Source organism: Protopterus annectens, chromosome 9.part0, assembly GCF_019279795.1.
Source record: "Protopterus annectens isolate FY-2018-M chromosome 9.part0, PAN1.0, whole genome shotgun sequence".
NCBI lineage: Eukaryota > Metazoa > Chordata > Ceratodontiformes > Protopteridae > Protopterus > Protopterus annectens.
The window spans coordinates 515226974-515253117 of NC_056743.1; positions in this window are offsets into that span (position 1 = coordinate 515226974).

Sequence of the window (26144 nt, forward strand, 5' to 3'; positions counted from 1 at the left end):
TTCTCTCCTCCAGGATAAACATGTTGATGCCAGCCTCTCATACTCATTGTCTCCTGCCCAGTCCCTCTGATGCCCATGCTACTAACTAAACAGAGGTTACCTGGGCTGTAGTCAGGTCTTTATCTTTATATGGCACAGAGGTAAGCCTCTCCAGAAAAAAAATAATCTTTCAAGATTTAAGCTGCTGTCTCGCTCTTCAGTTTAAAATGACATTTTTTGCAAAAATATAATCTTTTCATCGGGTTTTCCTGTGATGAACCTGAAGTATTATTGTCTGAACTGAGATGTTTGCCTCAAAATTTTGAAACAACTTAAATAGTAAAAGACATCTGAATATTTTGGGATTATGGTGAATGTAATGCTTAACACTTGACTTGCAGACTGATAACATTAGTAGAAGTGAAGAGGTGAAGGTAGTAAATATTTATTTTTGTGTGATAGAAGACATTTAGCTATCTTTATTTATAATTGTTATTTTAGATAACATAATGCCAGACTTGATTTTTAAGACAGTTTAAAAGATATTTTATTATGCAAGATATGCAGGAACAGGTAGGAGTTTTCAAAGTTAGAATATGATTGCACATTCTTAAGTGATACATTACAAACTACTGAACTATTAAAAGTATTGCTTAATTTATCTAGGTGCTTGACCTTGACATGATGATTTGCACATTTCTTAGTTTTTTCAGATTTATAGCATGTTTTTGTAATAAAATAAAATCAGCCTATGGAGATGAGTGTTCATTAATATATCATATCATACTAAAAGATACTTTCAAATGCTTTTTTCTGCTTAAGGATTGCTTATGCATATGAAGTTTAACTGGGTGGCATGTTTAGTTTTGATAAGAACCATTTTAGTCATATTTTATCCTTGTAATTTATCCATTAAATGGATGGCATAAACCCTTTTTTGTGTAAGAAGTCTTCATCTTTGAAAAGACAGTTGCCACTCTAATTAGCCAGTTCTGGGAAACTTTTGAATTGAATTTGTTGCCTTAGAACTTATAAGCAGGGAAGGCAAAACAAAGCATACAATGATCTGTACTTAAGAAATATTATCAATCAATGGCAAATCATTACATAATTTTGAGGAGAAGAGGTCCAGTTCATTAGCATCACTGCAATGGCCATTAAAAATGAGTAATATATTACATTTGCAAAAGTCATTCCCCGTAAAGCAACAAAATTCAGTCACACTCCTTGACAAATGAGTTAAGAGCTGCTGAAGGTGCAGTCTCTGGTAGTGGCATAGGGACAAAAGGTGAGGAGAACAGGACACTTAACCTCCAAAAACTGCAAAACAGGCTTAAAATAAGAAATATGAACACATTTGATGTCACATTAGCAAGAAATCACGTCTCTTATTATAGCCCAAGCACTCCATAATACAACAATCATTCCATATAACATGTCGCAGAATATCAGAAATGAGCAATGTTAGGCAGTAACGCAGTTTTGTAAATGTAATTCTTTTCAATGCAGAAAATTAGATTCCTGTTGACCATCTTTATGAGTAAAAACCTCATACTGTGATTGTTTAGCAAAACCACTAGGTCAGACACACCCTATTATCTAATCACTTGTTTATTTAATCAAGTCCTGTTTGTTTAAACATTTTAGATGTGTATAAGGCAGTCAAAGATCCACACCAAGGAGGATTAAGGGTAATATGCTAATCTCTGGGCTGCAAGCTGGCTACCACTGGTGTTGACAGAGACTTTTATGTGTCACAGATGCACGCTTACAACTGTCATGGCTGGATTTTTTCTTTAGGAATTTACAGTAATAGAGTGCAGAGCTGGCTCTGTCATAGTACAGACCATATAACTGCAGGACTGTGCATTCCTTTGTTTGAAAACAGACATAAAGAAAGTAGAAGCACTTGATGTGTAAATACACTCGCATCATATGGCATCCTACACATTCACAATAAATATCAACATGAAGCTAGCCAGAGTATTGGACAGATTAGGAAAAGTGAAAGAAGGCTGATTATGCAGAACTCCTTAACCATCATTTCAGTAGTGGCAGTGTTCAACAAAGCTGACAAAAGTTGGTCTATATCACTACATCAAACTGTCAGCTCAGCGAATGGCATTTCATCGGAAATGCCATTTATCGAATTTTCCTCATGTGGAGAGCTGCGCCCCGACACTCCCCAGTAATTGCATATGGGGTGGTGGCTGTACTTAGCCAGATTTCTTCAGAGGGACAAGAGTACCCAATGGTTTATCTTAGTCATAGGCTCCAACCCAGGGAGGAATGTTATGCAGCTGTAGAAAAGGAATGTCTAGCCATAGTGTGGGCACTGCAGAAACTTCAGCCTTATCTGTATGGAAGAAAATGCACTGTAGTTACAGATCACAATCCCCTAATATAGTTATACTGAGCCAGCCAGCAAAATGGCAAGTTGCTAAGATGGAGCCTAGGGTTGCAAGCATATGATATGTCAGTGCAGCACCACAGCGGGGTTAGCAACGCTAACACAGATGGGCTTTCAAGGCAGGGAATGGGGTAAGGTATACTCAAATAGACCTAATCCTCTCAAGCAATGTTTCTCAAGGGTCACTTGAAAAACCAGCTTGAGTTCTCCGGGCGTGGAGGGGGGGGTATGTGAAGATATGTGAAGGCTGCCAGCCTAGCTAGATACAATTTTGTAGATAATTCTATGGCATTTTAAATATGACTATAATCCACAGGCTTGTCCTCTTAAAATATAAGAAAACTGTGTTAAATGTTGAACTTCAAAAATGTAGCCATAGTGCACTCTGCTGGAAGAAAGCTGATAAGTCGAGCATCGTATGACTGTTTGATCTCAAGGCTCAGGGACATAATGTCTAGACTGAGGAATTCCTTCTATTGTTTTGAGACCAGAGTTAATTGCTAGATTTTACACATATAATGTATTTTATTGCTGTAGTTTCCTAGCCAGGTGCAAGATCAAAGAAATGTTAAAACTCTGAGTTTTTGTTAGCCTGGGAACCAGACAAGAATGATGTAATCTAAAATGAGTCAGCAGTGATGTATTATTTTTAAGACTTTCTCAGAGAGAGAGAATCTGAGCATTTTGGATTTTGTCTGAAGAACATCCTCTCACCAGTACCCTGCCTTTGCTCTATATGTACGTTTATTCAGAACTGTGGTTGCTCTTCGAGTTAGATAGGAATTTAGTCAGATTTAGTCTAGCCATTTTCTATATATGTCTGACTACTCTACAGTATTATTTTAAGTATTTTCCTGTGATTTCTGAACTCTTGACTAGCACTGCGTTGAATTAAGAAGATTTGTCTTGCATTTGTATTATTTATTATTAAACATTTTTAAACCTTTCAGCTGTGGCTGTTTTGGTAGAGATAATTTAAGCTCTAGATACATTACGTGTATATAGTGATACTATACAAAGCCAGTCCAAATAAGCCTTGCTGTTTGTCACACTTACTAATTGGATAATAATATTGCACAGTAATAATTGGACACCCTTTGGTAAGGGCCTTTTTAGTAGCTGATAAGAGTAGTTGGCTGCAATGTTTACTACCTTATAGCCTGGCAGGAGGGGGCACAGCTGGAGAACCTGTGTCAGCCTTTGCCAGGTGTGTCTGTGTGTTTGTATATAAACCAAATCTCAGTGTGTGCATGTCAGCTACATAGGCAGGGACACAAAGCACTGGTTGGACAGAGAGGGCACTGGAGGTTTTGGCGTGACTACTCGGCTGAGATCTGTACCCTATAGCTGTGCTAGTGGGGAGTTTTATTGAGAATCTGGAGAGAAAGGGAAAAAACAACCCCAGACTGATTGTAATATCTGTGTGCTCTTAAGGAAAATTGTACTTTACTGTATGTGTATTTGTTATCCTTCCCAATGTGGATGCCCCTCACTGGTGTTAGTGATGAGGATTGAGGCTCCTTGATTACTGGGCCAGTACACAGGCGTCACAACTTCTATAACAATACCTTAGTTCTGACTAATCTAGAATCAAAACTGTTGTCTGCTAGATAATTAAAATTCTTAAAGGGTTATTGCAGTTGCTAGGAAAAATTGGATTTATAAAGTTTCACACATTGCACTGAACCAGCTACTAAAGCCATATCAGGCTGTCATATGCGGTATGATTTGCCAACATGACAGAGACATCTGTACTCCCATCGTGAACTACAGATAAGAGTAACATAACTGCCCTGCCCTTAAATGCATAATGCTATTATAAAAGAAGAGACAAAAAAACTACATAACATATTGTTGGCATATACTTTCAGACAATTACTAGGAGCACCAGCTAACTGCACAAGTGAAGACTGTTACTCCATGATTGTACACTGTTAAATTTATTTTGAGCCCCTCACATGAGAAGTGCCTCAGTATACCCAGTGACTGCTTACTTTCATTGTCCAGTAATCCCATCTCTCACCATCACTACATAGTTTCTTTCTGTTCTGCATCACTAAATCTAACCGTGGTAATGTATTATTTACCTAAACATCTTCTACAGCAAGTGTATATTTCTGACTTCTTTACAGAAAGGAATTGTCTAGAAAATTAATGCTGTCATTACAATGACAACCTGAGGACTGATAATTCTGAATTAGTATATGCAAGTAAGTTTTTTGCTTACTAAATAGGCATGTGCATAAATACTGAATGAGGAAGGATGACATATATTTGTTGCTAGATATGTGCTAAACACTGGATTTACTATGTTTGGTGACAGGAATTAAGTTAATTGTATTTACTGTCAGCATCTGTTTAGTTGACACAGTATGGGAGTATATTCTTTCTCCTGTATCATGTGATCTCAGAGTTAGACAGAGAGCAGATAAGAAAACCGAAGACTGGTAAGAGGCAGAAAGTATAATGGGAGAAGATTCTGAGAAAATCAACTGCAAGCACATTGAGAACATGCATTTTTTCCTCGTAAAGATATTAACTTCTGGTAAGATTTCCAAAGCTTTGCGTAAGTAATCTGGTCCAAATGTTTAGTCCTGTTTAATGTTTCTATATATAGTTGGGTAGCTCCAAGGCTACTCTTAACTGTGATTATTGAGTATAACAGGGAAAAAAAACATTATAGAAGACTGAAAAAACAAGGTCTTCTTTTTTTCTTGCTTTCTTTAATGTTTTATAAATTATATGAAGTTTAAGAAATATCTACAGTAAGAGTGTTTTGCAAAATAATCAAATTAATTATAAATTATGGTACAAAATAATTTGTTACTGAATTATATAACACTTAATATTTCTGAACATAACATCTCTGGTCACAGTACCCTTAGCTGCACTGAAAGACTAAAACCTCTATCCTTCTACTCGGCCATGTATATGCCCCCAAGAGGTGATCTCTGCTTTGTCTTCTTTGCTATTAATCACACTTGCATTCTTGACCACCTCCATCTAAACAGGACCAGTAGAAAAAACAGACACCCACCCTGTAGACCTAAATCTAAACCTATATTTCTACATTAATAGTACTAGCTGGTGTATAATGTAGCATATCCCAGATTTTTGGAGCAAGCATTCCTTACATATTTAGCAAACCACATCCATGGCAAACTTTTTAAAAATAGTCTGAGGGACTCAGGAATTCTTCTGGAATATGCAAAGAAAATCTACATACTGGGGACGCAATCTCCCAGCAATATTAAATTATATGGCTGAGCTTCTTGATTATGTCTTTGGCTATAAACTTAGCAAGAAAAAGTGAATCTGTAAAGATTTTTTTATTGTCTTATTGTTAATATTCGGCTGTTTATTTTATAAAAAAGTTTAGATCTACATATTTTTAATATACAGTATGCAATTATATGTGCAGTCATGTGTTTATATAAAGACAATTGTAAGCCTTTAATATTTTTTAAACTATTTCTCTTTAGTATTTCTTCCCACCCCCAATCTTTATCAAAATAAAGTAATACATTTCTGAATTTCCTGACATGTATTCAACCGATTTGTTAATGCTTCACACAAATGCAATCATAAATTAACAAAAGCTCCCAAATGCAAAAAACATTCAGGAGTTAAAAAAAATCACAAGAAAAAATGTATCTGGTGGGAGCTACGCCCTTAGACCTGCACTTCTTATATAAACCAACTTGAAGGTTGCATCTTAATGTTGGAAGTGTAAATCTCTGGTATACCATCAATTTGTCCTCCTCATACGTTCGTAGATAAGTGCTAGGCCAGCTGCCTTTGCAGGCCATTTTAAACCTAGACAGTTTCCTTTCAAGGGTGACAAACCCTGTACCTTGTGTCTGTGAGGTAACCTCCTTAACCATTAGACCAATTCCCAACCTCCTGGGAAAAAGCTGGATGGTTAGACACTAATGATCTCACAAATGAGTGTCAGTCACTAATGTTTTGAATACAAGTCTGGACACTCACATTTTTGTGTGTAGAAATTAGGAGGTTAATAAGAATTTGTACATTAGTTACTTTATATATGCTATAGTTTATTACAATCTACTTACATTTCAATAACCCCCAATAACCCCCATATCCCACCCACCCCTAGGGGTCCTACCTTTATCTCTCCTCTAGACACACCCCCTTCTTTTCCACCCTATCACAACCTCACATACTGTACACTAGCCACCACTCACAAACACACTTACATAATTATAACATACCCCACTTCTCTATCACTTACACACCTAACACATTATAACACCTTCTATATACCTTTCTTTTCTACAGTACCTCCATCCTAGAATATCACACTGACTCACAACTACCTCTTTAAAACTTCCACTATGCCCCAGTCACAAATGAAACTTCCTATCTCCTTCTTATTATTAGTCTTTCTCATAACCACCTACTTCCTAAACTCCTATGAACACTCCCTAACTGCTTCTTTCTCACTTCCCTCTAAACATATCAGTATACCTGTAACATCCCTACCCCCTTCCATCTTACATACCACCTCTCAATCTACATACCTACTTCCCAAATACCATAGGGTACTACACTGCAAACTACTACAAACTAAAGGAAAGAAAATATTCGACACAATTATAAAACATACACCTGAAACCTATCTTATAATCCTCCTTCTACTACAAGATGGAGACATTCAACCCAACCCAGGCCCTCTAACCTCCAACAAAACATACAAAACTCACATCAAACCTCTCTCTCCCTCATCCACTGCATCCTCTGACTTATTATCTTTAGCCCATCTCAACATACGTAGTATCTGCAACAAAATCAGTCAACTGCATGCCCTACTAGAAGTAAACAACTTTGACATCCTATGCTTATCAGAAACCTGGCTAAAGCCCTCTATTAAAGACATTGAAATTACCCCACCTGGATATAGCATTCTCAGATTTGATCGTACCTCCAAAAAAGGAGGTGGAGTAGCTATTCTATATAAAACACAACTAAAGCTTTCTCTTCTGGACCTTACCCTTAACCAAAACATTAATGCCGAAATAATTGGTTCCAAAATTCAAATTAACAACACTAAATCTATAAACATCATCTGTGCATACCTCCCCCCTGGAAATAATATCCCCATCTTAGAACAACTTCTTGAACACCTCTCTATAAACCTCCCTCAAGAAACACTATTTCTTGGGGACTTTAACATCGACTGGAATTCTTGTAGCAATGCTAACCCCACCTCCCACATAAATCTTTTTGGTTTCAAACAACTTATTGACAGTCCAACTAGAATAAATAATAAAAGTAAAAAAGAAACCACCTTAGATTGGATTCTCACAAACTCCCCCCTACAAAACTACCAAACTGGCATCCTTCCAGATGATCTTAGTGATTACTCTCTTACGTATGTCATTAGGGCCAAAACTAAGCTAAACCTACCTACCCCACATAAAACAATATATTCAAAAAAACACTTTAATCCTGAAGGATTCCTAACAGAACTGTCACAATACAACTGGACCCCTCTCAAACATCTCTCACTCAACAATGCTGTTGAACACTTAAACTCAGCATTCCTGGCCATCCTGAATCAACATGCCCCAAAACGTATCATTAGAACAAAGACCAAAATAGCACCCTGGCTTACTTCTAATACCAAACAAACAATTACACTTAGAAATAAATCGTGGAAAAAATGGCGGTCCTCCAGATACCCAAACGATCACCGAATCTTCAAAGAACTCAGAAATAAAACCAAAAAAGCTATACTTGCAGATAAAAAAAAATATTACCTTGAACTACAACAATCAACCAAAAAAGAACCAAAAAAGTTTTGGTCCACTATCAATAATCTTCTTACCCCAGGCAAAGTAGTTACACCAAACCCACAAAACTTAGATCCTGACAACCCCTCTTTAATAGCCAATAACTTCAACACCTTCTTTACTACTTCCATACAAAATCTAGCTAACCACTTAACCCCTGATTCCTCCCAACTGCTCTTAAATAACAGTGATAACTGCCTTCCACCCCTGCAACTTCAACCCATACCTACCTCCTACATACAATCTCTTTTACAAAAACTTAAATCGACTACACCCTCAGCTGATAACCTTCCAGCTGAATTTCTTCAAATATCAGCCAAAGCTATCGCCTACCCTGTCTCCATCCTCATAAACAGATCCATAAAAGAAAGTACTTTTCCCTCAATCTGGAAAATATCACATATCATACCCCTACACAAAGGAGGCAAAGCCACAGACCTTTCAAACTTTCGTCCTATAGCACTACTATCTCCACTAGCTAAAATCATGGAAAAATGCATACACAAACAACTACTTAACCATCTCCTTCTAAACAATCTACTTGCAGATACTCAACATGGATTTAGACCTTCACATAGTACTACCACTGCTCTACTTTCCTTCTCCAACACCATCAACTGTAATCGTAACAACAACAAACTAACCTCTTCTCTTTTCCTAGACCTGTCAAAAGCCTTCGACATGGTCAACCACACACTTCTACTACACATATTAAAATCCCTTGCTTTGGATACCTCCTCCTTAACCTGGTTCTCTTCTTATCTCGAAAACCGACAACAAGCAGTACTCTGGAAAAATTGTCTATCTTCACTACTACCTATCTCTCTAGGAGTCCCACAAGGATCCATACTAGGCCCACTCCTATTCTCTATCTTTATTAATGACCTCCAAGCATCTATCCAAAACACTACATGTATACAATATGCAGATGATTCCACAATTATTTGCACAGCCTCCACTCAACCTGAACTCCACTCACTCACACAAGCTACCTTTTCTATCGTCGAACACTGGTTCTCAAAAAGATGTCTTCTCCTCAATCCCAAGAAAACAAAACTACTACTTTTCTCACCTACACACAAATCTACACAACTTAACTTCTCTATTACTGCAGGTGATAACTCCCTCATCTCCCCAGACTTATCAACCAAACTACTTGGTGTTACTATTGATAATAATCTAAGCTATGATTACCATATCAACAACACCATAAAAGCAGTTAATAAAAAAATTGGCTCACTATACAAAATCAAACCCTACCTAACACCTGAAGCACGGACCACCTTAGCACAAACACATCTCATCTCGACCCTATTGTATGCCTCCTCTATTTACACTAACCTCTCAAAAGTAACCTAAAGAAACTTACGACATCCTACCACAATATAGCTCGCTTTGCCACAGCATCCCAGTATAGAACACACCACTGTCTAAACTTAAAACACTTACACTGGTTGGAACTTCCCAACAAGATTATATATCAACAACTCCTAATAACACATAACATATTATATCAACCATCTAAAACACCTGCTCTCACTAATCTTCTGAGCCCTTATAATAACCTGAAACAACTACGTTCTGCGGAAAAGCTTCAAGTCAAAACAACTCGAATCACCAATTCTGCAGGTAACTGCCTTTTTCCCAACGCAGTAGGCAAAATATGGAATAACCTCCCATCACACATTACCTCGATAGGCTCCTTTGATCTTTTTAAAAAACAACTTCTTGTACATCTTAAAAACTTCTGGCTCTGCTCTTGTACCAATCCCGACTGAGAAACCTAATACCTTCTACTATCATTCTTCCTTACTTCTCAACTGCAATCCTTCTCTGTGTTCTCAAACATCCTAATATTGTATATACACTAATATGTATGCAATGATCTGTATGGAGTGTAGTTCTAGATATAATCACTGTCTCTTGCAATACGTAAATAGTATTTTATGTGTTCTATTTTTCTTGATCTAGACTAATAACTATCCATGGTAACTTAATATCAGTTAAAGGAACTCATAGTTAATCTTCAATTTTGTATAACCTTTGTTTTAATTCTGTGGAGCTTTTCTCCCCGGGCCTCCACTGAAAATGGAAATTATCCAGCTGGACTAGCCCGGTCAACAAATGTAAAATAAAATAAATAAAATAAATAAAATATAAAAATGTACAATCGTGGTGTGATGACACTTTCACTCATGTTATTCAGGGACCACTATAAATGTATAATGATATCTGGTGTAATTTTATTTCCAAACAGTTATATGCAGGCAGTGAATGTCATTGTTAAAATATCTCCATATATTTGCAAAATACAATTTACAGGCAAGTGAAGACAGCAGTAGCAGCGTGAGCTGGTGAAGGAACAAATAAAATGCATTTTAAGATTGGTATAAATCCTGCATGGAAAGGCAAAGTAATAAGATTACTGTGACATTATTATAAACTGAATAAAAAAACATCAACACACTGTGTAAAATCTTTAGTTTATCACAAGGGCCTGAGATTGCTGTATTTTAAAACTTTTGATGGGAACGAAAGGTTTAAGGAGTTATTGGGGAATTTAGGTTTAATGGATGTTAAAGTATTGGGTTTATGGAGCAGGATGGAGTTTAAGTTATGGAGCGATCAATAAATTTAGTAATAGGGAGAGAGGCTGGAGTTCTATGATTAATGGACAATCAGGGTCTTTACAGGTAAGGGAGGGAAGGGGAAGTTTAGGCTAAAGGATGAAATAGTTGGGTAGAGAACTAGGTTGGAAGTTTTAGGTTTAGAGCTTAGGTCCTGTTAGGGATTTGTAGTTTATAGGATCATTTATTGGGAGGGCTATGTAGAAACAGGAGATCAGCCTATTAGAACTTATAGCATTCTCATGTTTGAGCAAGTGGTAGCAAGCAGGTGTGCCACAAGCTACTAGCATGCAAGCACCTGTAGTAGACACTGCTTTTATATAACTAAATATTTAGTCATTTCAATACAACAGTTTCTACCTGTTTTTTTTTTGGATTTGTAGAGAGAAAAAGTTAGAGCAGATGTTAGTAAAATGCCATTTGTGGTTGTAGGAGTCGGTAGATGGTATACTGGGAAGCTATGAATTTGTTGTTTTGTGTTATATCAGGACAGTGCTGTTTCTGGACTAGGTATGCTTTTAGTTTAGTTATAAATGTTATGATTATATAGGCTAGTGCCAGCATAGATAATGGAGTTTTGGTAAAGATTGATATGTCCTTTGCATATCAAGCTGATTTATACAAGAGTCGTATGTTACAAATGTATTAGATCTATATGGCATTTGAATATCAAACTGATTTGTACAGATGCTTATGTTACAAATATATTAGATCTGAATGGCATTTGAAAATTAAAATGTATTTGCAAAGTTGCTAGTGTTAAAAATGTGTCAGCAGTGGATCCAGCTGGGCAGAGAAGGAATACATTTGAAACTATGTATATATGTTGGCAAAGGACACTGAAAGAGAAGCAATTAACCTCAGTCCAGTTAGTTTTGGAAAATCGTTGAAATTAAATCTGCTGTAAAACCATAAACATGGCACCCCACTGTGCTGAATAGGACTGGAGATGGTAAGTCTGGAAGAAGCCTTTGTTCATTAGCTCAGTAAAAAGAAGGGAAAACCCAGGCACTGCTGTAAATATGTGCATGTATATTGGAGCCGTCTATGCTAAAATCCCATCTTAAGCTTCAAAGGGGAATAGAGGGAGAACCTAGAGTTGGGTGATCAAATGAGGTCATTCTGCCAGCCCTGGAAATATTTTTTAGATATTACAGGGATTAATCTCTGAGCATTGAGTATTCTGTCTTGGGCCTGACAACAAGAAAGACCATTCACCACATTTGCCTTGCTCTGTTAAATAGGTAATAGTAATTCTCCTAGATTCAGTCAGGAAAATATAGTGAAGATTAGTTTAGGTATTATTTTTCTTTATTTGTCTGAGTCTGTCCATTAATGTTATTTTCAATATTTCCTGTGATTTACTGTAAATATATATTCATTATTTTCATGCTCTTTTTATTATTTTTTATTAAATATATTTAAAATCTTTATTGTGGCTGGCCCTTTCAGAAAGTATCTAACCTTTGACAGTGTTTATATTTATTTGGTGACACTGTGTGGGTCTCTTCAGAATGCCTAGCCATCTTGGTTAACTACTGCCATTTGTATTAGTACTAATATTGTTGTTGTTGTTGTGTCTTTCGGCTTTTCCTGAATAAGGGTCGCCACAGCGGAACTCCGGTCTGCTAATGATTGGCAGTAGATTTTTTATTTACATGCCGAGTTGCCAGCTCTGACGCACAACCTTCAATAAAGGTATGCCCATTCATGCATGTCTCCACACAGAAGACGATCTAACTGAGAATCAAACAGAACAACATCTTAGTGTGAGGTGACAATGCTATTGGACACCCTTTAAGGGCCTCAGAGTAGCTGATTGTGGAGTGTCTGGTGGCAGTGCTAACTACATTATATTCTGGGTAGAAGGGACTCTGCAGGTAAATGTGTGCCAACCTTTGCCAGGTGTTTGTGTGTGTGTGTGTGTGTGTGTGTGTGTGTGTGTGTGTGTGTGTGTGTGTGTGTGTGTGTGTGTGTGTGCAAAATCAAATCTCAGAGTGTGTCAGCTACTTGGGGCAGAGACACAAAATGCTGGTTTCACAGGGAGGGTGCTGGAGGACTTGGCTTGGACACACGACTGAGGACTTAATCCTACAGCTGTACCAGTAGGGGTCTTATTGGGGACCTTGAGGGAGACACACACAGAGAAATCCAGACCACCAGGCTGAGTGTGTTCCTTGTGCGCTCTTAAGGGAAACTGTATTTTGTGCAGAGAGCTGCATCTGGAAATACTGAGTGTATCCATTTGTATTAAAAGTGAATATCCTTCTCCAGTGTCAGTGGCAAGTATTCAGGTTCTTTGATTACTGGCCCAGCATGGGGATGTCACAAGTGTAATAACTGATGCTCCATATCTTATATATGCAGGATGGTAATCTGCTTGAAATCTTTGGATGTGGAGTAAAGTAAATTATTGCCTCATATGAGATTTACTAGTGAAACTTCAATTTTCTTGAGTGATCTTAGAAGTTCAGATGGGTAGCATATTTGCACAGTATTTTTCAGAACTGGGCAATTAACACATTTGGAGGATGGTGCAGACACATTTTAGCAGATTTAGCCATATTGTGTTTTGAAATTTTATTCAAGTTTCTGTAGAACATGGTTGTGATAAGATCTTATGATGCATTTGCTTTTAATTTGGCAATATTATTATAGAAATGCTCACATTTGGAAACAAAACTAATTTATCTATTTTTAGAAAATATTCATCTTTGGAGTTAGAATAAATAAGTATCAGCAATGAGGGCAATCTCATACATGGGTGAATAAGAGATTTCCCCACTGCAAAGACAAATTTTGCTATTGTACCATTCAGTATTTTGACATAGAAGCTTGAAACACACTGTTATATAAGTACAGCATATCTGGCTGCTAAACTGGTGGAGTGTGCATTTTTGTGGGAGGAAACATTAAATAAAGGTCAACAGTCCTGATGCTGAAGTTATACTGCTGGGTATATAGACAGAATTAGGAGAGCCCATAGTATAAATAAAAAAAAAAAAAAAAGGTGATTTTTACAGTGTCTTGGTTCATAGGTAGGTACTAGGCTATTGGCCTTAGGGCCTATATAAATCTAGCCATAAAGGTACCCTGGCTTTTGGCACCCAAAAAAAAAAATATTTTCCTGTGCTCTTGTAGAGCAGAGCCACAGACGTGATCCCTGGGTTGAATTTCCTATCTCCCATCCGATCAAGATTTTTCTTGAAGAGTGCTAATGAGGCGCTTTGTTTGATATAGATAGGTAGTTTGTTCCAGAGAATGGGAAGTCTCTGGGACAGGAATCTATCCCTCCAGCATGTTTTGTTTATTGTGGTGACACTGTTTAGGTCCCTAAAGCATGTAGCTCAGAGGGATTTAGATTTCCTTAAGTGGAGCATGTCCAACAGCTCTGGGTTTGACATAGCTTTGTATGTTTGGCAGGACCACCACTGAGTAGATGATATGTGACTGAGTAAAGCTGGAGTTTTTTGAGACGATCTGCGTATGGCATCTGTTTGAAGCTGGCAATCCTCTTTGTGAGGTATATCTGTGGCCTTTCTAGTTGTTGTAGATGTCTTGTGAGGTACATACCAAAAGAGGCATTGTATTCTATAATGGGTCTAATGAATGATGGGTAGAGGCGAACAATGACCTCTTTTTTCCTGGATGAGAAACCTTTTGTGATGAGGTGGGCCACGTAGAAGAATTTCTTGACTTCTGTGGCGATGTGATTATCAAAGGAGAGACTACTGTCCACCTGTGTCCCAAGGTCTCTTATCACACTTTTGGTGCTAAGTAGACTACCGCCTATGTGGTAGTTCATGGGTACAGAGTTTCTAGCAAAGGGGATGACAATGCACTTTTTGGCATTGAGCTTGAAGCCATGGCTTTGACACCAGGCATCTGTCTCAGTGAGGCCCTTTTGTAGGATGTCCACATTGTTAGAAGTTTCAATTATGGCTCCTAGTTTGCAGTCATCTGCAAACTTCATTAGCGAAAGACCTTCTGTGTTAGCCTGTACATCTGAGAAGTAGATACCAAACAGGAGAGGACCTAGGACTGAACCCTGTGGTACTCCACTTGTCACTGGTCTGAAGTCAGATTTGGAATCTGCTACTTTCACAGTGTGGGTTCTGTCAATGAGCCAGTTTGTAACCCATCTTGTGACATAGGGATTTATACCTAGTTTAGTGAGTTTATCTATAATTTCAGAGTGGGGGATGGTGTCGAAAGCCTTGGCGAGATCTAGATAAGCTGTGTGAACCCCCTTACCTTCATCTACGGCTTTGATGACCAGAAAGCTTTCCTGTAAAACTGGCACCATCACTTTACAGACTATTTGTAGATGACGTATTTACTAACTGTCAGTATGCATGTATATATGTATCTGTATAACTCTCTTTGTCTCTCTCTCTCTCTCTCTCTCTATATATATATATATATATATATCTATATCTATCTATATAAAATCTGTGTGTGTGTGTGTGTGTGTGTGTGTGTGTGTGTGTATGTATGTATATATATATCTATCTATATATATATATATATATATATATATATATATATATATATAATATGTATGCATGTAGATATATACATATGTATATATATATATATCTATATATATATATATATATATATATATATATATATATATATATATATATATATATATATAGATAGGTCTACTACAGGTGATTGAAAACTCACTTAACTGAAAATGAAATTACTCGGACCACTTCACTGAAAGCTCACTTGACTGAAACTCATTTTGTTGAAAGTTATAAATGGCCTTTTCCCCACTGTAGTGCGACCCTGGAGTTAATATGTAAAGTAAGAGGGGGTGGGGCAAAGCCCCCCACATATCTTGGTTATATATTCTCGGTTCTATTCTCGATTTTATCTTGGATATATATATACATATATATATATATATATATATATATATATATATATATATATATATATATATATATTTATATGGATTCACTTTATATTCTCGAAATACTGAAATATCGAAATTCAGTGTTTCATAGCTATAAAGTCGCATTTTTAAAACCACGAAAACTCAAAACCGCGAAATTCAAAATCTCACACACTGGAAATTTTGAATTTCGCACTTCTACTGTTTATACACACACACACACACACACACACACACACACACACACACACACACACACACACACACACACACCATCCTCCCCACACACAAACACAAGATCTCTACTACATAAAAGCAGGGGGGCAAACCACCCTGCATCCCCCACCCCCGCACTAAAATATTCTCACTCCAAGGTTGCACTACACACAAACACGCACAAAACACCACCACATAAGCCTTATTCTCCTCGCGCACGAACATCACAGCAACAAAACACACTAACACACACCACAGACCTACCCAAAATCCTTAACACACACGCACACTTACCTGAATCCATAACCACAGCAAAACCTCAGAAGCGCGAAATTCAAAACTGCCAGTTTTCGACGTTTTGAATTTCATGCTTCTGAGCTTTCGCTATTCTCAGGATTCCACTTTATGGGCTTGAAATACTGAATTTTGATATTTCTATATTTCGAGCTTCTAAAGTGAATCCATATGTATATATCTTCAAAAGATAAAAAGCTCAAAAAACTGGAAATCAAAATATTGAAAATGGAATGTGCCCTTTCTCCAGTGTTGTATGATCTTGGAGTTGATATATATAATTAGCAGGGGGTGCAGGGGGAGCTTGCCCCCTGCATTAAAATTAGTTTTGATATTTTCAGTTTGATATTTTGATTTTCAGTCATTTGAACTTTTGATCTTCTTACATCGACCTATATATATATATATATATATATATATATATATATATATATATATATATATATATATATATAGTTTCACTTTATAATATCGAAGTACTGAAATATCAAATTTCAGTATCTCGAGACCATAAGGCCGAATTTTCAAAATACCGAAACCCCAAAAATGCGAAATTCAAAATCGCAAACGTAAACGCACTATACACCACACAACACATACACCATCCTTCCCACACTACAACAAAACATACACAGACAAACCTACCCTTCAAATAAGCAGGGGAGCAAGCCCCCCTATACCCCCGCTACATATATATATATATATATATATATATATATATATATATATATATATACTAACTCCGAGATCACACCAAACAGAAAGACAGTAAACTCAACACTACACACTCTACAGTTCCCTTGCACACCATCACATATATACACCACCACTTTCAGCACTTAAACGCATATACTTTTACCTACCTACCCTAACCCACACCTAAAACTTCCGAACACACTCACATACACTCAAATACCCACCCAAAACCCTTAGGAAAATTTTCACTTACCTTAATCTCCAGCCAAATCCACACACCAAACTGTACATCAGGCACACAGTACATCCCACTCCATGTACCGGAACACCATTACCGCGACTTTGACATTTCCGGCTTTGCGGTTATAAAAGTCCACTATTTTAAAAATTCAACTTTATGATCTAGAGACACTGAAATTCCGTATTTCAGTATTTCAAGATTATAAAGTGGGAAAAAAAAAAAAAAAATATATATATATATATATATATATATATATATATATATATATATATATATACATTTTTCTTTTTGACATGCATTGTTTGTAATAAACATAAACTTTGGAATTTTTTTTATTTAAAATGTTATGTAAATTACGATGATTGGCTTGCAGAAATACTTCTTTTGTAAAGTTTTCAGAACCATACTGAAAATTGTTTTTGACTGTGCGCTTTGTTTAGGACTTGTATCCCATTTTTGTCCATGTGAATATTTGAAAAAAAGTATATATCTAAATGATCTTTTTCCATGTAAAGTGAAATACCTTGGCAAACAAAATTATAGGTGTGTGACTTTCTCTGCGCAGAGTTATTTGATGGCATGGAAAATGGCAGTAGAGATATGGAACAGTAGCCATGACTGAAAGTAAATTAGTGTTTGCAAATCTAACAGAGCAACCAAGCCACCAAGAATAAGAGTGTTCCAGATAAGTGTAAATTGACATCAGCCCTAGGTGACATTAGAACATTTAAATACATCAAATGGTATGTATATATATATATATATATATATATATATATATATATATATATATATATATATGCCCATCTACAAATTCAGTTTGAAATATTTGCAATGCTAAGACATACAATACATTTTATAAGTAAATTGAATTAGTAAAAAGATGCACTTCTGCCTTTGACATTAGGACCAGCCAATATCTCAGTTTTAAAGCAGTGGCAGTATTAGGTCACCTAGTAATTTTTCGAAATATCTTGTATTGCCATTATATGTTATGCCAGTTATCATATTCCTACAGGTACTGCAAGGAGTATAGCAGTATATAAGACAGAAAGATGCTGCAAGCATGCTGTTCTGTTACTTTCCTGTAGTGCAGATTTTAACACATTTTATAAAACGTGTTATTAGAAAACAGCATCAAATTGAAAGAGACAGCACCAAGGCATTTTAGCATTATAGTGACATGAAATGTTTGCATCTCAGAATTCTGAAAATTATATCAGTCTTGGGAAGGGAAGATGCTTACTGTCTGAAATCAGGAAATTCAGTTTTCCACACATTTTCTTACATTTTTAATCATATTAAATTACAGAACTTAATAAATTTTTTTGGTCAAAAATCATGGAATTGTTTGTTTTCTGTACAGCTCTTGGACATAACCAATATTTGTCTTAGTATATTGTTTTACTACTGATTCACCATAATATATAGCTTCACTGACTAGTATCCTTCTGAATTTCTTCTGATCTCACAAAAATAAGTTTTAAGTACATAGCATTTTCAGACTGACTTGGGCATTCTCTGAAACAGGTCTAATTCTCCACAAAGAAACTGGCCTCACCATCTGAAACATTACAGAATAATTATTTGATAGCACCAATTACTAAGATACAGAACAGCAAAAGAGGTTCAAAAGATTAACTCATTTTAAAAATTCAATGGGAAGGCCTACAGAATAACTTGTTAAAAGTCTAACCATATCCTAATTGTCAACTTTTTGAAAATTTCAAAAAAGTATATCCAATGGGTCAGCCTCAAAAGTGATATTTATTCCAAGAACAGTAAAAAAAAGATTCTCTCAGTAATAAGCAGAATTTGTTATCTGTTAAAATATCTCTGAATGAAATATAGGTTTTAGATAACATAGTTAGCATGAAATTTAAGAATTGCAAAACAACATAAAAAATATCAAGCCATGGTTGTATCACAGAGTTATCCAGGGGGATAGTGAATATAAGAAAACTATTACATTAAAATATAAATTATTTAAAGGGGCCACGAACTTAAAATTTTTGAAGACTTCCCAGCTTTGCAAAATACATGGCTTTAGGACTGAAGCCATACAAAATAGGCTAGTAAACCAATTAAGAGATGAAGATCTAGGATTATGGTTTATTCAAAGCTTGTGAAACTGTTATCTCAAATTGTACTCTAAGAAGGACATTTTCCCTGAGAAGATAAGAGTTAAGGAATTTTTTAATTAATTTGAATGCTGCAAAATTAGGAATACAGCAAGCTCAGAGACTAGTGCCTGAAATTACAAGAGAGGAATTAGAGCAAGTGAAAAACAGCTTAAAAGGGGAGAAAACACTGGGTTTTGATTACCTACCATATGAAGTATATTCTGTTATAGGGGACCAAATTGTTAATAGTTTTTTTTTAAGTCATGTCTTTCCTTAATCAGGCTAATTCAGCCCAGCCTGGAAATAAGCTATTGTAGCTGTAATTCCTAAACCTACAATAACCTTAATTAGCTATTACTGTCTAGTTTCAATAATGAACCATGATTAGCAGAGAAAGATTGGAAATTATTCTTCCCTTTATAACAGGTTTAGAGCATATAGTTTTTTATATCCGTATGTGCAGGCTTTCATAAGTTAATAAAGACTGTGTTGATAGATGTAGTAAAAAGGGAGGGGGGAAACACTCTGATGGTATGTTTTTATACTGAAAAGGAATTTGAATGTATTGGTTGGAATTGTTTAGAATTTTAGAGATAATGCAGTTCCCTATGAAGTTGTAGAGTTGATAAAACTGGTATTCAAAGATTAAGAATAAAGACTGGAGCAAGGCTATTGACTGTGTTTTGGGTGAAAAGGGACACTAACATAGCTGTCTTATATCCCCCTTCATTTTGTACTATATTAAAAATCCATGGCCAAATTCTTAATGACTTTACAAATAGCTGGATTCCAAATAAAGTGGCAGTCTTAATTTATCTTTATTAATAGATGAGCTGCTACTATCCAACAAATCCTGATATAGATATTCCCCCAGATTCAGCAAGCTCTGCACAATGTGCAGGAATAGTGCAGGAGCTGCTGGAGACAATATGGCCGCTGTGCAATCCAGGAATAAGCTCCAGGGACATGCATGAGAGCTCCTGCAATATTCTTGCACGGCCACAGCTTCTGTATGCAAATTACCCAATTTGCAGGTGAAAAACATGCAAATGAGGTGAATTTGTGATCCAGGAAGCTGGCAGCCAGCCATGCAGGACTAGTGTAGTCTGCAGAAATGTATTCTGTTAGTAACCGAGTACATTTCTGCAAACTACAAAACGGAGCCATAACAGCTCCAAATAAAGGGTGTATATTATGTTCAAAGCATGCCAATGGCCATTAGCATGGAAAGCAGTTGCCAAAATAAAGAAATAACTTATTTTTTTTAGCCAATTTTGGATGTTTAAGAGCAGGGCAGCTGCACTCAAACGGGATCGGGCCAAAAATAAAAAACAAAAACTGAAATAAACATTATATCCAAAATCACTATTTTGCCATTATACTCAATGGCAGGCAGAAGACAACATGGCCAGTGAATAGTGGTTGCTAAGGGGGAAGGCTCAGTGTGGAACTTGTAACTATGCATTAGCAGGCAATCCTGTGCAAATGAGGGGAATGATACTGAATCCCAGATTCTCTCTCATGGCTAGCCTGCACCCAACCGTGTTGGTGCAGGAAGAGCATGGTGCAAGCCTGAGAGCTAGATGGCATCATAGAGGGGTGTGTCAGGCATACTGTAAGCCTATTGGAGCCCTGTGGCTTGGGTTTGCCCTGAGGTTAGCAAAGCTAAGCAAGGGAGTGTGTCTGAGGCTGCTTAGCACTCTTTACATTGCCTAAGTGGGTGTGCATGCCACACACCGGGTTTTAAAGGAAAAAAGAAAAGTAAACCAGGAAGTAGCTCTGTGCATATCTGAGCACTGTGTTTGTGCAGCATGCTCTTGGGCTTAAACCGGAAGGCAATGGGAAGGGAAAACAGCAGTTGGAAGATAATCCAGGAGAACTAGCTTAGCTGACAGGTGAAATGTATCAGAATTAGCCAGTTACATAGGCAGCAGACCAGCCCTGCACACTACTATAAACTATGCAAACACCTAGCCCTCTGTTTTTTCCCCATACTCTATACCACCAGGTGTACCCATGGGGAAATTTTACCAAACAAAAGCAACAAAAGTATAGGGGGTGCAGCAGCTATCATAAATCAACATGTGGAAAAGGCTGAGGGTGGTAAGGATGAGAATGCTGTCGACAAACCCACAGTGAGGAGAAAAGTGTACAGACCCAGGGTAACCTAACAAGGGCTATATGAGCTGGAGATAGTGGAGCACTATATGGTGGACAGGGACCTCATACAGCAAATTGTTGAGCTGTACTGGCCACACCTCTCACACAGAACCAACAGAGGGGAACCCATCCCAGTGGATACCAAGGTATGTGTAGGCCTAAGATTACTAGCCACAGGTACCTTCCAAAGGCCAACTAGGGATATCATGTGTATCTCACAGGCATCAGCATCCAGGGTACTCCTCCAGTTCCTGGATGCCATGTCAGCACATGCCGGTGAGCACGTATATTTCCATAACACCCGTGAGGCGTTGGCCAGCAATATGCGTCTTTTCCACTAAATAGCAGAATACCCTGAGGTAGTGGGTGCTATAGACTGCATGCACATAAGTATTAAAACATCACCTGGTGAGTGGGGTAGGGTTTACATCAACCACAAGGGCTTCTCCTCCATCAACTGCCTGGTCGTGTGCGATGCCCAGGGCATTATAGTGAATGTGTGTGCTGGCTGCCCTGGAAGCTATCACAACTCCCACATCTGGCATTTGACACAGCTGCACCAGAGATTTGCCAATGGGGACATCCCTTAAGGTTACCTAGTGGGCGATGCTGATTATGCACTGGAGCCGTGGTTGATGGCACCCATCAGAAATGCACACACACCCAAACAAGAACTCCATAATGAGGCAAACGCACAGACCAGAATCATAATACAGCATGTGTTTGGGATGCTCAAGTCACGGTTCTGGTTCCTGGACACATCCGGTGGAGCCTTGCAGTACTCACCAGCTACATGTACCCAAATTGTCATCGTATGCGCCATGCTACACAATATGATCTTGTGGAAAAAGCTGCAGCAGAAGCAGCATGGGGTAGGGCCACACAGCCCCCCACCATTGCTAAGGCCTGCACAGGCACAGAGTGACTCAGAGGAAGAGAAACAAACTGAGCCTGCCCCAGTAGGCAGGAGGAGGCATGCCCAGTATGCCCAGGCCTTGGCAACGAGGCAACGCATAGCACATACACTGACACAGTAGGGACCTAGGGAATGACACCTCTCTCTGACTCACACATACATTAAAAGGGATGCCAAACATGACACTACCTGTGCTTAACCATATATAGGGAGTGTACTATGTGCATCCAACATAGTCAACCCTCCAGCACCATCCTCAGTACTGGCACAGCCACAAGGTAAGTCACTCTTCCTACCAACTGCTGAATGGAGTAGTATGTGTTGTTACTTTTATCTATGGTATGGCTGTGAGCATGCAAGGGAATCTGTAACAAATACTGGTGTCACCATAGTAGCCAGTACTAGACAAAGTGACAACACACACTGCAGGAAATGTGCTGGGCCATGTGTGTGTCCATAGGACACATACATGCCAGTCAGGGAGGTTCAAATACCCAACAACAATCTCATCCAGCAGGACAGGCGTAGACAAACACAAAGGCTGTGCTAAGGCCTCTTATTGATGGCTATGGAGAACATCCCCCCCGGCATACACAGACTACAACAGGTCAGGCAGTGGTATGTTAGTTCTGAAGGGTAAGAAGTCAGAAACTGAAATGTAGGCCAATCAAACCTAAGACCTGTAGTACACTGATATGCCTCCAGTCAGGATTATAGGTTAGAATACAGAATGAAATGGAGTACCTGAAATACCAGTACAGTCATAGCAAATGTGTACAAGTGTCAGGAGTGTCCCCCCAATACTATGTAGAAATGTAGTTTCAGTCATGTGTGCCCCCCCAATCCTATGTAGAAATGTAGTAACAGTCAGGTGTGCCCCCAGTCCTATGTAGAAACGTAGTAACAGTCAGGTGTGCCCCCCAATCTTATGTAGAAATGTGGTAACAGTCAGGTGTGCCACCCCAATCCTATGTAGAAATGTAGTAAGTCAGGTGAGCCCACCCCAATCCTTTGTAGAAATGTAGTAACTGGTGTGCCCCCCCAGTCCTATGTAGAAATATAGTAACAGTCAGGGTTGCCCCCCCAATCCTATGTAGAAATGTAGTAACAGTCAGGTGTGCCCTTCCCCCCATCCTATGTAGAAATGTAGTAACATGTATGTGTAGGTATAATAGTGGAGCACAGATTACCTAAGCTGGCCAAGGTAGTAGGATGGATTGTAGCATGTGTACAGTATGCAGGTCTGTGTGTTAGGTTGGTGTGCATCGCATATTGTGTGAGAGTGGTCAGTATGTATGGATGGTGAGATTTATCCTGGTGGCCATTGCCCAGAACTGCCGATGACAGGTCCAAGTTCTCGCAACTGCAGTGCCAAACACAGCACTTCCCAGCAAAACACATTCTAGCAGTAAGCCATAGTAAATGTTTGGAAGTAATGTGTCACCATCTGAAAGATGGACATGGCATGAATATCAACCCAGACATGCAAACAATACATGGGGGGAAGTACCCCAGACAGACAGTGTATAATATATGCAACTGCCAAATGGACACACCCTTGGAATTGTACATACAGGTTTGCAGCACATTATTTGGGCTTGTAGTAAGGCATACCAATGTTGTCTGGCCAAACACTGGCAGACCACAAAGGTCATAGGAATGTAGTACTGAGAAACAGCTGATGTCCCTGCACAAGTCAGCATAAGTGGAATGCCCCATGCATATCTGTGAGTCAGATGCAAGTAGTGTCCATAGCACACATGCACCCAGCTCACCCCCCCACTACCCACAGGTACCTCTCCGGTCTTATCCCTGCTGTTGGGAATGGGTACAATATGACCCCCACCTCTTTATGGCAATAGCGAAAGAATGCAGTATGTATAACAGCTGTCCCATACAGGTGTGTCCTTAGCTGTAAGCAGCACCCTGTCAGCATCCACACCACTGGATCAATAATGACAAAGTATTGGCATGAACACTTTGCACACCTACCCTGTCACCTCAGGGGAATATAGTGTATTGAAGTCTAGGACTGTAGGAGTGACAGAATGCAATGGCCTGCTACAGATGGCCTGCATCACTACCAAATGACCTACAGTCCTCTGCCAAAGGCCTGCCTCTCACCCGTACTGCCAGTGTATGTTATGTCATGGACTCCCAAATAACATAGCACAGTCCACAGAACCCAAATGCAAGGCCATGTGGACAAATCACAGTAACATGTCCATGTCCTACTGCATGAACTGTAGACCAACACTAAATTACTGCTGGGATGAGGTGAACTATGGGGAACATATCAGATAATGTTTGCATAATATATGGAATAGGATAGAATAATAGAGGGGGGGTGGGAGCATGGGCAGCATGGAGTGTGTGAAGTCCGAAACTCATGCACATACTAGCCCTGGCTGCAAACGCAAGAATGGGTGTCTACAAACCTGCTTGTAAACCACAATGTGAAGGAGTAATGTCCAGAATTTTGACCCCTGCCTCTGGGTAACCTGTGAGAATCTGTACAGCTGTGAGGTATGGCCACAGCAGGTTATGGCCATACTGTCACGTGTATGGATGTACAAGCATGGGATACTCTTCCACCACTGTACCAAGGTTCTGAACCATTTACACAGACCTAGCAGCAAGTGTCTGTAGCTTCCCCTCTAGAATGGCATTGTGCAAGAATATGTAGGTTGCTGACCACAATACTGGACATAACTGCATTCATCCTGTGTTCCCCAGGACATCACTGAAAGCAAATATGTATACTTGACAATACTTGATGACATAAAACATCACAGTGTAAAACAGTAAATATGTCTGAATATCTCTGCTAACACCAGGACCATGTAGCAGAAGCAGCACAGACACAATTACCTACAGTAACCCACTATCCTTTGTCCATTTTGACCCCATATTGTCAACCAATCTACTGATATCCTGCAGAAACAGTTTGTTAGCTGTAGGTGTAGAACACAAAAGTCTGCACTGGAGTACAGTCTCTGGAATGGATGCACACATTTAATACAGAAGGTCATACTGGGCATGCTCACACACTTAGAGAAATGAAGCCCATGTCTGGCAATAACAGTGGACCATACATATCTGACAGTCGCAGATTTTTGTTAATGCACTACTCAGTACACACCAGTCATGCTTTGCACACACATTGGATAGGAATACACACACATATCCGAGGACAACGTACTATAATAGACCATAAATACACATATATAGATGTGTGGAAGAGAGTGACCATGACAAAGAGCCTCCCATTATGAGGCCTGTCCCACCCAACACGCATCCAGTTGACTAAAACCACATGATGTGCAAATGTCAATCACAGTAGACATTTGCCTGTGGTATTCCTCAGCACTATAGTGTCTGTGGTGCTTGTGCTAACTGTGTAACATGACTGTACAAGTCAGTAGTCATCTAGCAGTTGTATACATGTACCTGTGGAATATAAACCTGTGTGTGCCTGAGTGTTGTTTCTGCCTGTAGATGAATGGGTTATGGCCCATGCACACACACTGCACTCCCCATTGCCCTACTATGGCAAGCCTGCTGATGTCTTCACCTTGAAATACACCTTTGAGGAAGTAGCAGCCCAGTAATTTGGGTGACATGTCCTATAACTGCATAATGGTGTAATGTGATGAATTAGGTAGGAGTTCTAATCCCAGACGTGGCATGTGTGTGTATGAGTGTGGGCATGTGTGTGTGTGTGTGTGTGTGTGGATCAGTGCTTTTTAGGCCAGTCACA